At 50.9% G+C, this 9,870-nt stretch overlaps 1 protein-coding gene across 1 annotated transcript in view; it reads left to right on the plus strand.

Annotated features, from left to right (window-relative positions):
* The first annotated feature begins 1,729 nt into the window (after positions 1 to 1,729).
* Positions 1,730 to 9,870, plus strand: part of si:dkey-82f1.1 (DENN domain-containing protein 2A) — a 78,554-nt gene continuing 70,413 nt past the window's right edge. The window contains 1 exon segment of the mRNA XM_067235140.1: positions 1,730 to 2,031. The gene's annotated coding sequence lies outside the window, so the exon portion shown is untranslated.

The following is a 9,870-nucleotide window of genomic DNA, read 5'->3' on the forward strand; positions in this document are numbered from 1 at the left end:
CGCAGCAAGATGTTCATTGAAAACCGCAGAGTGTGTTGAAAACATTGCAAGCACATCTGCCATGCACTTCCGGGGTTTGCGTCACGTTAACGTATTAAAGCTGTATGCCTGCATAGGATTGATTGTACTCAAGCACATTCAGGTGATCGAACAAGACACGTACAGCCAACGCAAGGATTGTATTGTTAATCAGTCAAACATTTAACAGTTTTGTTATGTTTTTAAGAAATAAAAATATATAAAACTTGGCCTTGATGCTGACCAGATGTTACCAACAGAGGGAGACATACGATAAGTGATGAAAATACACCCCCCCACACACACACACACACACTTACACGAAAAAAAGCAAGTCGAGCAAAATTGCTAGTAGCCTAACATTAGATGTTCCTGTTGTTAAAGCGAGTCAAAGCGTGTCCCGTTAAAGTAGTTCCCGGTCACCGTGTGTGTCCGCCGGATGATGGCCTCCCAGCCTGCCAGTTGTAGTGGAGGAAGGAAACCAATATCCCTCACACAAAAGGTAGTAGAAACGCCAAACAGATGTTCCAGCCACCCAGCCCCCCACCCATTGATGAGCAAAGACAGGCTTTTTAAATCACTCAGGCACTTCAAAGCAGGGGTCAGGGCTTTGGTCAGTGGAGCAGATCTCAGCTGTGGGGACTGTTGTTGTGTTGGTGAGATATTTTATGATGGGTGCATAGTGACATTTCTCTTCTGAGAATGCAGAATTTCCACACAGGGAAAGTTCTACTTTTGACACACTACCAAATCAATCGTCAATCATTGTTGTTTTTCATTGTTGAAATTACATCGAATCAGAAATCAGTGATTAATTGCCACGTCAGTTCAACAGGATGTAAATATTGAGAATCCTAACTCCAGATTCTCTTGCATCTGTGTTTCCAGAAGCCTTGGGGGCCTCTGTGTTCCTGTCTCAAGCCTGATATCCACAAGCCAGGTGATATCTGCCCATCTCCCCATCCATGAAGTCCTCACCAAAGAGACACGCACTGACTTGTGACTACTAGAATTCAACTAAGACATGACCAATCCATGTCTGGTCAAGCAAGTCCAACAGGGGGAGGGGGAGGGGAGAGGGGGTTAACTACTGTACCACAAAACCCTATCCCAGAGCTCATGCGATCCCCGTACAGTCATTGGCCAATCTGTCGTTGACCAGTCTGCCATTGGCCAGTGTGGGTTAATCAGTAAACCCGGGAGATAATGTGGAGGGGCAAAGGAAAGATGGCTCCCTCCGGGACTGAGAGAGAAGCCCCTCGCGGAGCTTTTCAATTGGCTCCCATAGGAGGCCGTTATTTATGTATTCAGTTACGCTTCAACCCTTCCTGATCACAGTCCCCTTTCAGCAGGACACTCGGTCCTCCCCAGCAACCAGGGCTCCAATCGGCCGGCCAGCTGCAGATTAGTTCAGCAGTGGGAGGAGGGGGGGGGGGGGTGGGGTTGGGAGGGGGGGGGGACTCTGGTGGAGAAGAGGGGAGGGAGAAAGGAGGGAGGAAGGAGGAGGCAAGAGGGAGGGATAGAGAGAGAGAGAGGGAAGGAGGAAGGGGGGTCATGAGAGGAGGAGGGGTGGGAAAAAGTTCAGAGGAAGGAGGGGGAGAGAGAGAGAGAGAGAGAGAGAGAGAGAGGATAGAGAGAGGCAACGTCATCGAAAGAGACCAGTCTGAGAGTTGAGTGAGTGAGTGTGAAAAGAGGAAGAAGGGAGCGAAAAACTGAAAGAAAAGAACAGCTCTGGAGGGCTGAGAAGGAAGGGGAAGAGGACTTGCCCCCGACCGTTCCCTTTTTCAACACTTTTGTGGAGGGAGGAGGAGGTAGGGTGCTGTGCCGAGAGGGAGAGCTCAGAGGCAGGGGTAGCAGAGCTGCACACACCGTGGAGCGGGGAGAGGAAAAAAGACAAATTGCTCCAAAGGAAATCATGCGAAATGGATGCTGCTTCCTTGCCCAGTTGTCAGATTTCACAAAATGAGAGGCCACTGCAAGATCACTTCTACAGGGCTCGACCAGCTGAGGAAGGTGAGCTTGTGTGTGTGTGGTGAGAGAAGAGAGAGAGAGTTTCTCATGCATACTAACAGAAGGGGATTGAGGTATCCTGGTAGAAGTTTTTCTTTTGGCAGTTCTGTATGCATGCGTGTGTGTGTGCGGTGTGTGTGTGTGAAAAGGAGAGAAAGATGGTTTCTCATGTCGACTAACAGAAAGGGGTGATAAGGCATTTTGGTAAGAAGCATTGAGGTATTGAGGTATCCTGGCAGAAGTTATTTTTTCCGCAGTTCTGTGTGTGTTTGTGTGTGCGCATGTGGGTGCGTGTGGGTGTGTGTGTGTTGGAGGTGCTTGTGCCTGTCTGTGCCCCTCCACATCAGAGAACCCCTCTGTTTTGTCTGAGGCAACATAATTATCTGCTCTGGCTCCAGCCAATTGTGTTTGAATGCCATCCCAGAAATACCTGCCAGCGTTAGATACGGTAAACCTGCCTTAACAACAATGCAATGGCTTGTCAGGCCCTATTGTTTGTGTGACCGAAGAGGGTGACCCGAAGCATAGGAGAGTTTGAAGAGCAGAAAGATAAGATTGAGAAAGGCTAGAGGGTGACACGGTTGCATACCACTGCAGGCCCATAGGAGAGAGGAGTGGATAAGTGGTTAAGTGAGGTGAGGGGTTCTTTCTTGCGTTGAACAATGGGATCTTTTCATCCAGTTCCCTGGACAGGCTAGCTAGCCTTTCTGCTTCACGAGAGGAGAGCACAAAACGCACCTCCTATCACTGGCAGGAGGACCTGGCCGTTTTTATAGCCTTGTGAAGGTCGTCTGTGGGGTGAAATGTGTGTGTGTGTGTATGCGTGGAACAATCCAGTGACCATGACAAGAAACAAAGGATACTCTGTATCTTCAACAGGTTACTGGGAAACCCATCCTTAGTTCTCTCAGGATGACATTTTAAAGATGGTTATCCATCTTTTTTTGATTCAATTACACAGCTTCTCTAAGTGTTCAGTACTTTGCTCTACTTATCTAATTTGCCTTTAAGAGTCAACAGGAACACAATGTTTCCATAGAACTCCATCTTGCATCGTGTGTTCCTTTACTTCCAGACAAAAGTTCGACATTCCTGAGCGTCAGTAGACACGACAGAGTTCCATCTCAAATTAGTCAACATCTTTCCACAGAGTAGCGTGACTGTATGAAACTTTAACACTGAGGATGCCCTTCAGAACTAAACAGAGGGTTTACAAAGTGCGGTGTGTTTGTGTGTGTGTGTTTGTGGGCCCATAAAAAGGGCACTAAGGAGAAACCATGGTCCTGTGTGTGTGTGTGTCGCTATCATCGGACAGAGCGTTCTGTTTGATGGAGGGAGCTGTTTACGTTCTCTGGAGGGGCTGGTGGTGATCTGAACTGTTCCATGAAAGCGTGTCTGTTCTGCCAAACACGTGTTCAAACACACAAACACAAACTTGTGACACTACTGTCATACTCATCCACTATATTAATACTTGTAACACACACACACTTACGTACACTCTCTCTCTCTCTCTCTCTCTCTCTCTCTCTCTCTCTCTCTCACAACACACACACAAAGACACGCGTAAACACCCACACTTGTGCAGTCCCAGTTGGTTAGAATGACGATGAATGGTTTTCTCAACATGCACGGTGGAAACGTTTATGAGAGAAAAAAACATCATTAGTGAGAAAAAGCTCAAAGGCCAGATGTCATTGTTGAATGTCAGCTTGTTGAATGTCAGCTTGTTGTTGAGCACATCTGAGGGAGAGGGAACGACACTGGGACTCCTGCAACACCAGTCACACCATACATTGTGTGTGTGGGGTGTGTGTGTGTTGTGTGTGTGTGTGGGTGTGTGAATGCTTTCCTACTTGTGTGTGCTGTAGTGAGGCTAACATCTGTCACTCTCAGACTCTATTGTCTTAGGCTTACATGACAGCAGGCGTTTAAGAACCCCACCTCCTGGCCCTTGCCTCCACCCCCTCACCCCCCTACTCCACCCCCACCCCCCTGACAGGAAGCAGATTTGGATAGGCACAGTTCAGGCACCACCATGACACCGAGGACCCCTCTTGGCCTCGCCGGCTGCCTCATGGCCGAGCTGCCGCTGTTGCCACGGCGATGGCATCAGAATGGGTCCGGCGGTGTCGGTTGGGAATTCCTTACCCCCTACTGGGGTGGAGCGGGAGGGGGTGGGGTTGGGGGTGGGGTTGTCGTAGTAACTCCTGAATGCCTGCTGTCATGTAAGCCTAAGACAATATAGTGCAGTCATTGTCAAAGGCAATCTGCACCGTGTGAGATACACACACACACACACAAATATACTTGTCTGTCTGTCTGAAACCTTTGGACAAAGTGCATGTTTACTCTGACTGCCTGTCCTCTCTGTCTGTCTACGTAGCTGTCGGTCTGTCTGCCTGTCAGTTCATTTGTCTGCCTACCTGTCTGTCTGGCTTGCTAGCAGTCTGACTGGCTGCCTACCTGTCTGTCTGGCTTGCTAGCAGTCTGACTGGCTGCCTACCTGTCTGTCTGGCTTGCTAGCAGTCTGACTGGCTGCCTACCTGTCTGTCTGGCTTGCTAGCAGTTTGACTGGCTGCCTACCTGTCTGTCTGGCTTGCTAGCAGTTTGACTGGCTGCCTACCTGTCTGTCTGCTGCTAGCAGTCTGACTGGCTGCCTACCTGTCTGTCTGGCTTGCTAGCAGTTTGACTGCTGCCTACCTGTCTGTCTCTAGTGTGATCCCCCTGACAGGAGCAGTAGAGCTCTACACCCCTCTGTCTCATCTAGGTCTCCTGGTACTCTCCTGTCCCAGACCAGACCTGGTCTCCTGTACTCTCCCTGTCCCAGACCAGACCTGGTCTCCTGTACTCTCCTGCCCCAGACCAGACCTGGTCTCCTGTACTCTCCTGCCCGAGACCAGACCTGGTCTCCTGTACTCTCCTGCCCCAGACCAGACCTGGTCCTCCTGTACTCTCCTGCCCCAGACCAGACCTGGTCTCCTGTACTCTCCTGCCCCAGACCAGACCTGGTCTCCTGTACTCCTCCTGCCCCAGACCAGACCTGGTCTCCTGTACTCTCCCTGTCCCAGACCAGACCTGGTCTCCTGTACTCTCCTGCCCCAGACCAGACCTGGTCTCCTGTACTCTCCTGCCCCAGACCAGACCTCGGTCTCCTCTACTCCCCTGCCCCAGACCAGACCTGGTCTCCTGTACTCTCCTGCCCCAGACCAGACCTGGTCTCCTGTACTCTCCCTGTCCCAGACCAGACCTGGTCTCCTGTACTCTCCTGCCCCAGACCAGACCTGGTCTCCTGTACTCTCCTGCCCCAGACCAGACCTCGTCTCCTCTACTCCCCTGCCCCAGACCAGACCTGGTCTCCTGTACTCTCCTGCCACAGACCAGACCTGGTCTCCTGTACTCTCCCTGCCCCAGACCAGACCTGGTCTCCTGTACTCTCCTGCCCCAGACCAGACCTGGTCTCCTGTACTCTCCTGCCCCAGACCAGACCTGGTCTCCTGTACTCTCCTGCCCCAGACCAGACCTGGTCTCCTGTACTCTCCTGCCCCAGACTCAGTGCGGGTCCTGGGTGTGCTGGGGTCGGTGTCCGCCTGCACTGCTGTGCTGTGCAGCTCAGACTCCGGAAGAGCCCTTTCCCAAGATCTCCCCTCGCTCCCCGGGGAACGGCAGGGAGAATCATAAAAATGTGTTCTGCTGTGGGCCGGCTAGCAGCACGGCTGGGGCGGAGGGTTCTGGTGGGGAACCACTCTGACCGGAACCCCAGAAATGTGAAGGAAAACAGGAAGTCAAAAACGTAGGTTTCAGCAGGACTGGGATGAGAATATCTGTGTGTTTATCACATACATATCACATAGTGGGGGTTTTTTTTAAAGAAAAGAGAGAGAGAGAGAGAGAGAGAGAGAGAGAGAGAGAGGAGAGAGAGAGAGAGAGAGAGAGAGAGAGAAGAGAGAGAGAGAGAGAGAGAAAGAGAGACAGACAGAGAGAGAGAGAGAGAGAGAGAGAGGAGAGAGAGAGAGAGAGAGAGAGAGAGAGAGGAGAGAGAGAGAGAGAGAGAGAGAGAGGAGAGAGACAGACAGACAGACAGAGAGAGAGAGAGAGGAGAGGAGAGATGAGAGAGAGAGAGGAGAGAGAGAGAGGAGAGAGAGAGAGAGAGAGAGAGAGAGAGAGAGAGAGAGTGACAGACAGACAGACAGACAGAGAGAGAGAGAGAGAGAGAGAGAGAGAGAGGAGAGAGAGAGAGAAAGAGAGACAGACAGACAGACAGAGAGAGAGAGAGAGAGAGAGAGAGAGAGAGAGAGAGAGAGAGAGAGAGAGAGAGAGAGAGAGAGAGAGAGAGAGAGAGAGAGAGAGAGAGAGAGAGAGAGAGAGAAAGAGAGACAGACAGACAGAGAGAGAGAGAGAGAGAGAGGAGAGAGAGGAGAGAGAGAGAGAGAGAGAGAGAGAGAGAGGGGGACATGCAAGAAATGTCTCAGTCCGGATTCGAACCCTGGCCTACGTGATACACGTGCTTGGCCTGTGAGCCCCCAGGGCAGGCCCCTACACACAACATTAGCGTTATTTTACGCTGTAGAAGGCATTGTATATGTAACGATCGAACACAATTCATTTCAAAGAATTTCAGATCCAAACCCAGGAAGTTATTGAAAATGGCCAGAGCTTGTTTCCTTACTTTGAAAGTGCTCTACAGTGTGATGTCAGGTTGGAGCAATGATGACTATTTCCTGCATCTGTGTGTTGTGTCGTGTTGTGTGTGTGTGTGTGTACACTTGTAGGCTTGCCTACAGTACAGTCGTTTCTTACTTGTTGCCCCATCACCCTGTCCAACCTGTAAACGAATCCTCTCTCCACAAAGTCCGCTGTGCCAGAAGCTCATCCTGTCCTCCTGCTGCTAATGTTTGACTGGACGATCAGCCTTCTGCTGTCCCTGTGTGGTGTGACTCAAACACAAGCTACGCACGCCCTCCCACAAGTCTGCCCGGCCGGCCGGCACGATCGCAGGTGGATTCACTCCCGCTGTTGAGAAATACGTGTTTCAGGGAAAGGGCTTTCCGCTTGCCTTTGAAGCTCTGAGCTGTCCTGGTGACCGTGGACGGGAATGGAGACAACTGGCGGATCGGTGGGGATGGGTTTTCCCGGACTTGTGTTCAGGGAAGCAGCGAGGGAAGGTGCAGATGTGTGGGCCGTGGTGAGAGCTCCAGCCCTGGGCTCAGAGCTGGAGCAGGGGAGCCAGCACAGTAATTGTTAGCAGACTGGGATGAGGAGAGACCTGGTTGTGTCTCTCGGTCGGGGGGAGGGGCTAACAGGCTTGGGGGGGGGGGGGGGGGGGAGTAAGTGAAGCGTGATCTCTTTCTCCAGATGAAGGGATGGATGGATTGTTTTCTCTTCATCCTTGGCCTGATTCACTCCTTTATTCTTAAATCAGTACAAGCGAAGGTGAAGATCAGACGCGGTCAAAATGCCACAGTGCCACGAACATCAGTCCATCATTAGCTTTTCCCCTCAGCCCTCGGTGTCCGTGTCTTCCCCTCACAGTCCTGTTTCTGGAGAAGCTTATCGCTACATCCTCTTTATCCTGCTAGCTGCACCATTTACAGAGTCAGTGGGGTTGTGGAAAAGGAGCCGGCAGTCTCCAGAGGGGGTCGTGTTTATAAAGGCCTGCGGTTGGCGAGCAATGGGCTTGTCTTCTCATTTGGAAGCCATTAACAGGTGGGTGGAGATAGAAAAAACGTTTTCTTTCTTTTTCACTCGAGGTTCTGTCAGTTTCCACTTTCTTCGAACCTTTTGGGATGTGCCAGTGGTCCATCCCAGAGGAATGGTCCTGTCAACGGTGGTTGGAGTCGTTTGTCAACAGAGCCATTTGGGTTTGCTGTGTGACAAACCGCTGGCCAATGGCTTGCTAGCATGAGTCTTGGGCACAATGACTGGAGGGGCAACAGGAAGTACACCCCAATCCCACATCTTGTTAGTGTCATCCCACTTCCTGCTTGTCTTTTAGACTGTCTGCTCTCCAAAAACGGAAAACAAACCTGTAAATAACTGTCAACTCGTTTCACCAGAACAGTGGTGGTTGTTGAAATGATGTGGTCATGCCAGTTCACCATAATTGTATCCTTCATGGCTGCTGTTGCATTTAGGGTTTTTGTAGACCATTTTTCTGAGGTAATCTTTTTCTCATTCATTTTTCTGAGGTAATCTTTTTCTCATTCTTTCATAGGGTAGACAGTCGACACCCTGCTTTCAGTTGTATACAAAATTCACAATAACAAGAAATGCTATATTTGGGTGTTAGAAATATGACAATGCAAGCTTGGGTTAAATTTGGAATGGAGTGATAAGAAAAATAACATTCAGAGGGAAATTAATTGTTTGTGGTATCTCCTTCAGTTCCTGTCTCATGTTGCACTAACTCTCTTTTGTTGCTGTCTCACGTCCATCCTTTCCCAAAGGCCAACAATGGAGGGGGGGAGGGAGAGGGAAGGTAGGGGGCAGGGGGAAGGGAGGGAGGGAGGTAGAGGGAAGGTAGGGGGCAGGGGGGAAGGGAGGGAGGGAGGTAGAGAAAGACAGAAAGGAGAGAGAGAGTTGGGAGGATGCATACCAACCTTTGGGGAATCCTGCTGGGGTCTGTGCAAGACTGAGTAGCGAGTTGGTCTGTCTGTGTGTGTGTGTGTCTGTGTGTGTGTGTGACTGTGTGTGTGTGTGTGTGACTGTGTGTCTGTGTGTGTGTGTGTGTGTCTGTGTGTGTGACTGTGTGTGTGTGTGTGTGACTGTGTGTGTGTGTGTGTCTGTGTGTGTGACTGTGTGTGTGTGTGACTGTGTGTGTGTGTGTGTGTCTGTGTGTGTGTCTGTGTGTGTGTGTGTGTGTGTGTGTGTGACTGTGTGTGTGTGTGTGTCTGTGTGTGTGTGTCTGTGTGTGTGTGTGTGTCTGTGTGTGTGTGTGTCTGTGTGTCTGTGTGTGTGTGTGTGTGTGTCTGTGTGGGCTTCCTGAGAGGGGTTTTTACTACACGCAATGAGGAGACGCAGAGATCCTCACAGACCAAAGACAGCAGACTGACAGAGCGGAGACGACAGGAAGAGACTACAGGGAGAGACTACAGGGAGAGACTACAGGGAGAGACGACAGGGAGAGACTACAGGGAGAGACTACAGGGAGAGACTACAGGAAGAGACTACAGGGAGAGACTACAGGGAGAGACTACAGGGAGAGACTACAGGAAGAGACTACAGGGAGAGACTACAGGGGAGAGACTACAGGGAGAGACTACAGGAAGAGACTACAGGAAGAGACTACAGAGCGGAGACTACAGGGAGAGACTACAGGGAGAGACTACAGGGAGAGACTACAGGGAGAGACTACAGGGAGAGACTACAGGGAGAGACGACAGGGAGAGACTACAGGGAGAGACGACAGGAAGAGACTACAGGGAGAGACTACAGGAAGAGACTACAGGGAGAGACTACAGGGAGAGACTACAGGGAGAGACTACAGGGAGAGACTACAGGGAGAGACTACAGGAAGAGACTACAGAGCGGAGACTACAGGGAGAGACTACAGGGAGAGACTACAGGGAGAGACTACAGGGAGAGACTACAGGGAGAGACGACAGGGAGAGACTACAGGGAGAGACTACAGGGAGAGACTACAGGGAGAGACGACAGGAAGAGACTACAGGGAGAGACGACAGGAAGAGACTACAGGAGAGACTACAGGGAGAGACTACAGGGAGAGACTACAGGGAGAGACTACAGGGAGAGACTACAGGAAGAGACTACAGGGAGAGACTACAGGGAGAGACTACAGGGAGAGACGACAGGGAGAGACTACAGGGAGAGACTACAGGGAGA

Source organism: Osmerus mordax, chromosome 4 (assembly GCF_038355195.1).
Source record: "Osmerus mordax isolate fOsmMor3 chromosome 4, fOsmMor3.pri, whole genome shotgun sequence".
Taxonomy (NCBI): Eukaryota; Metazoa; Chordata; class Actinopteri; order Osmeriformes; family Osmeridae; genus Osmerus; species Osmerus mordax.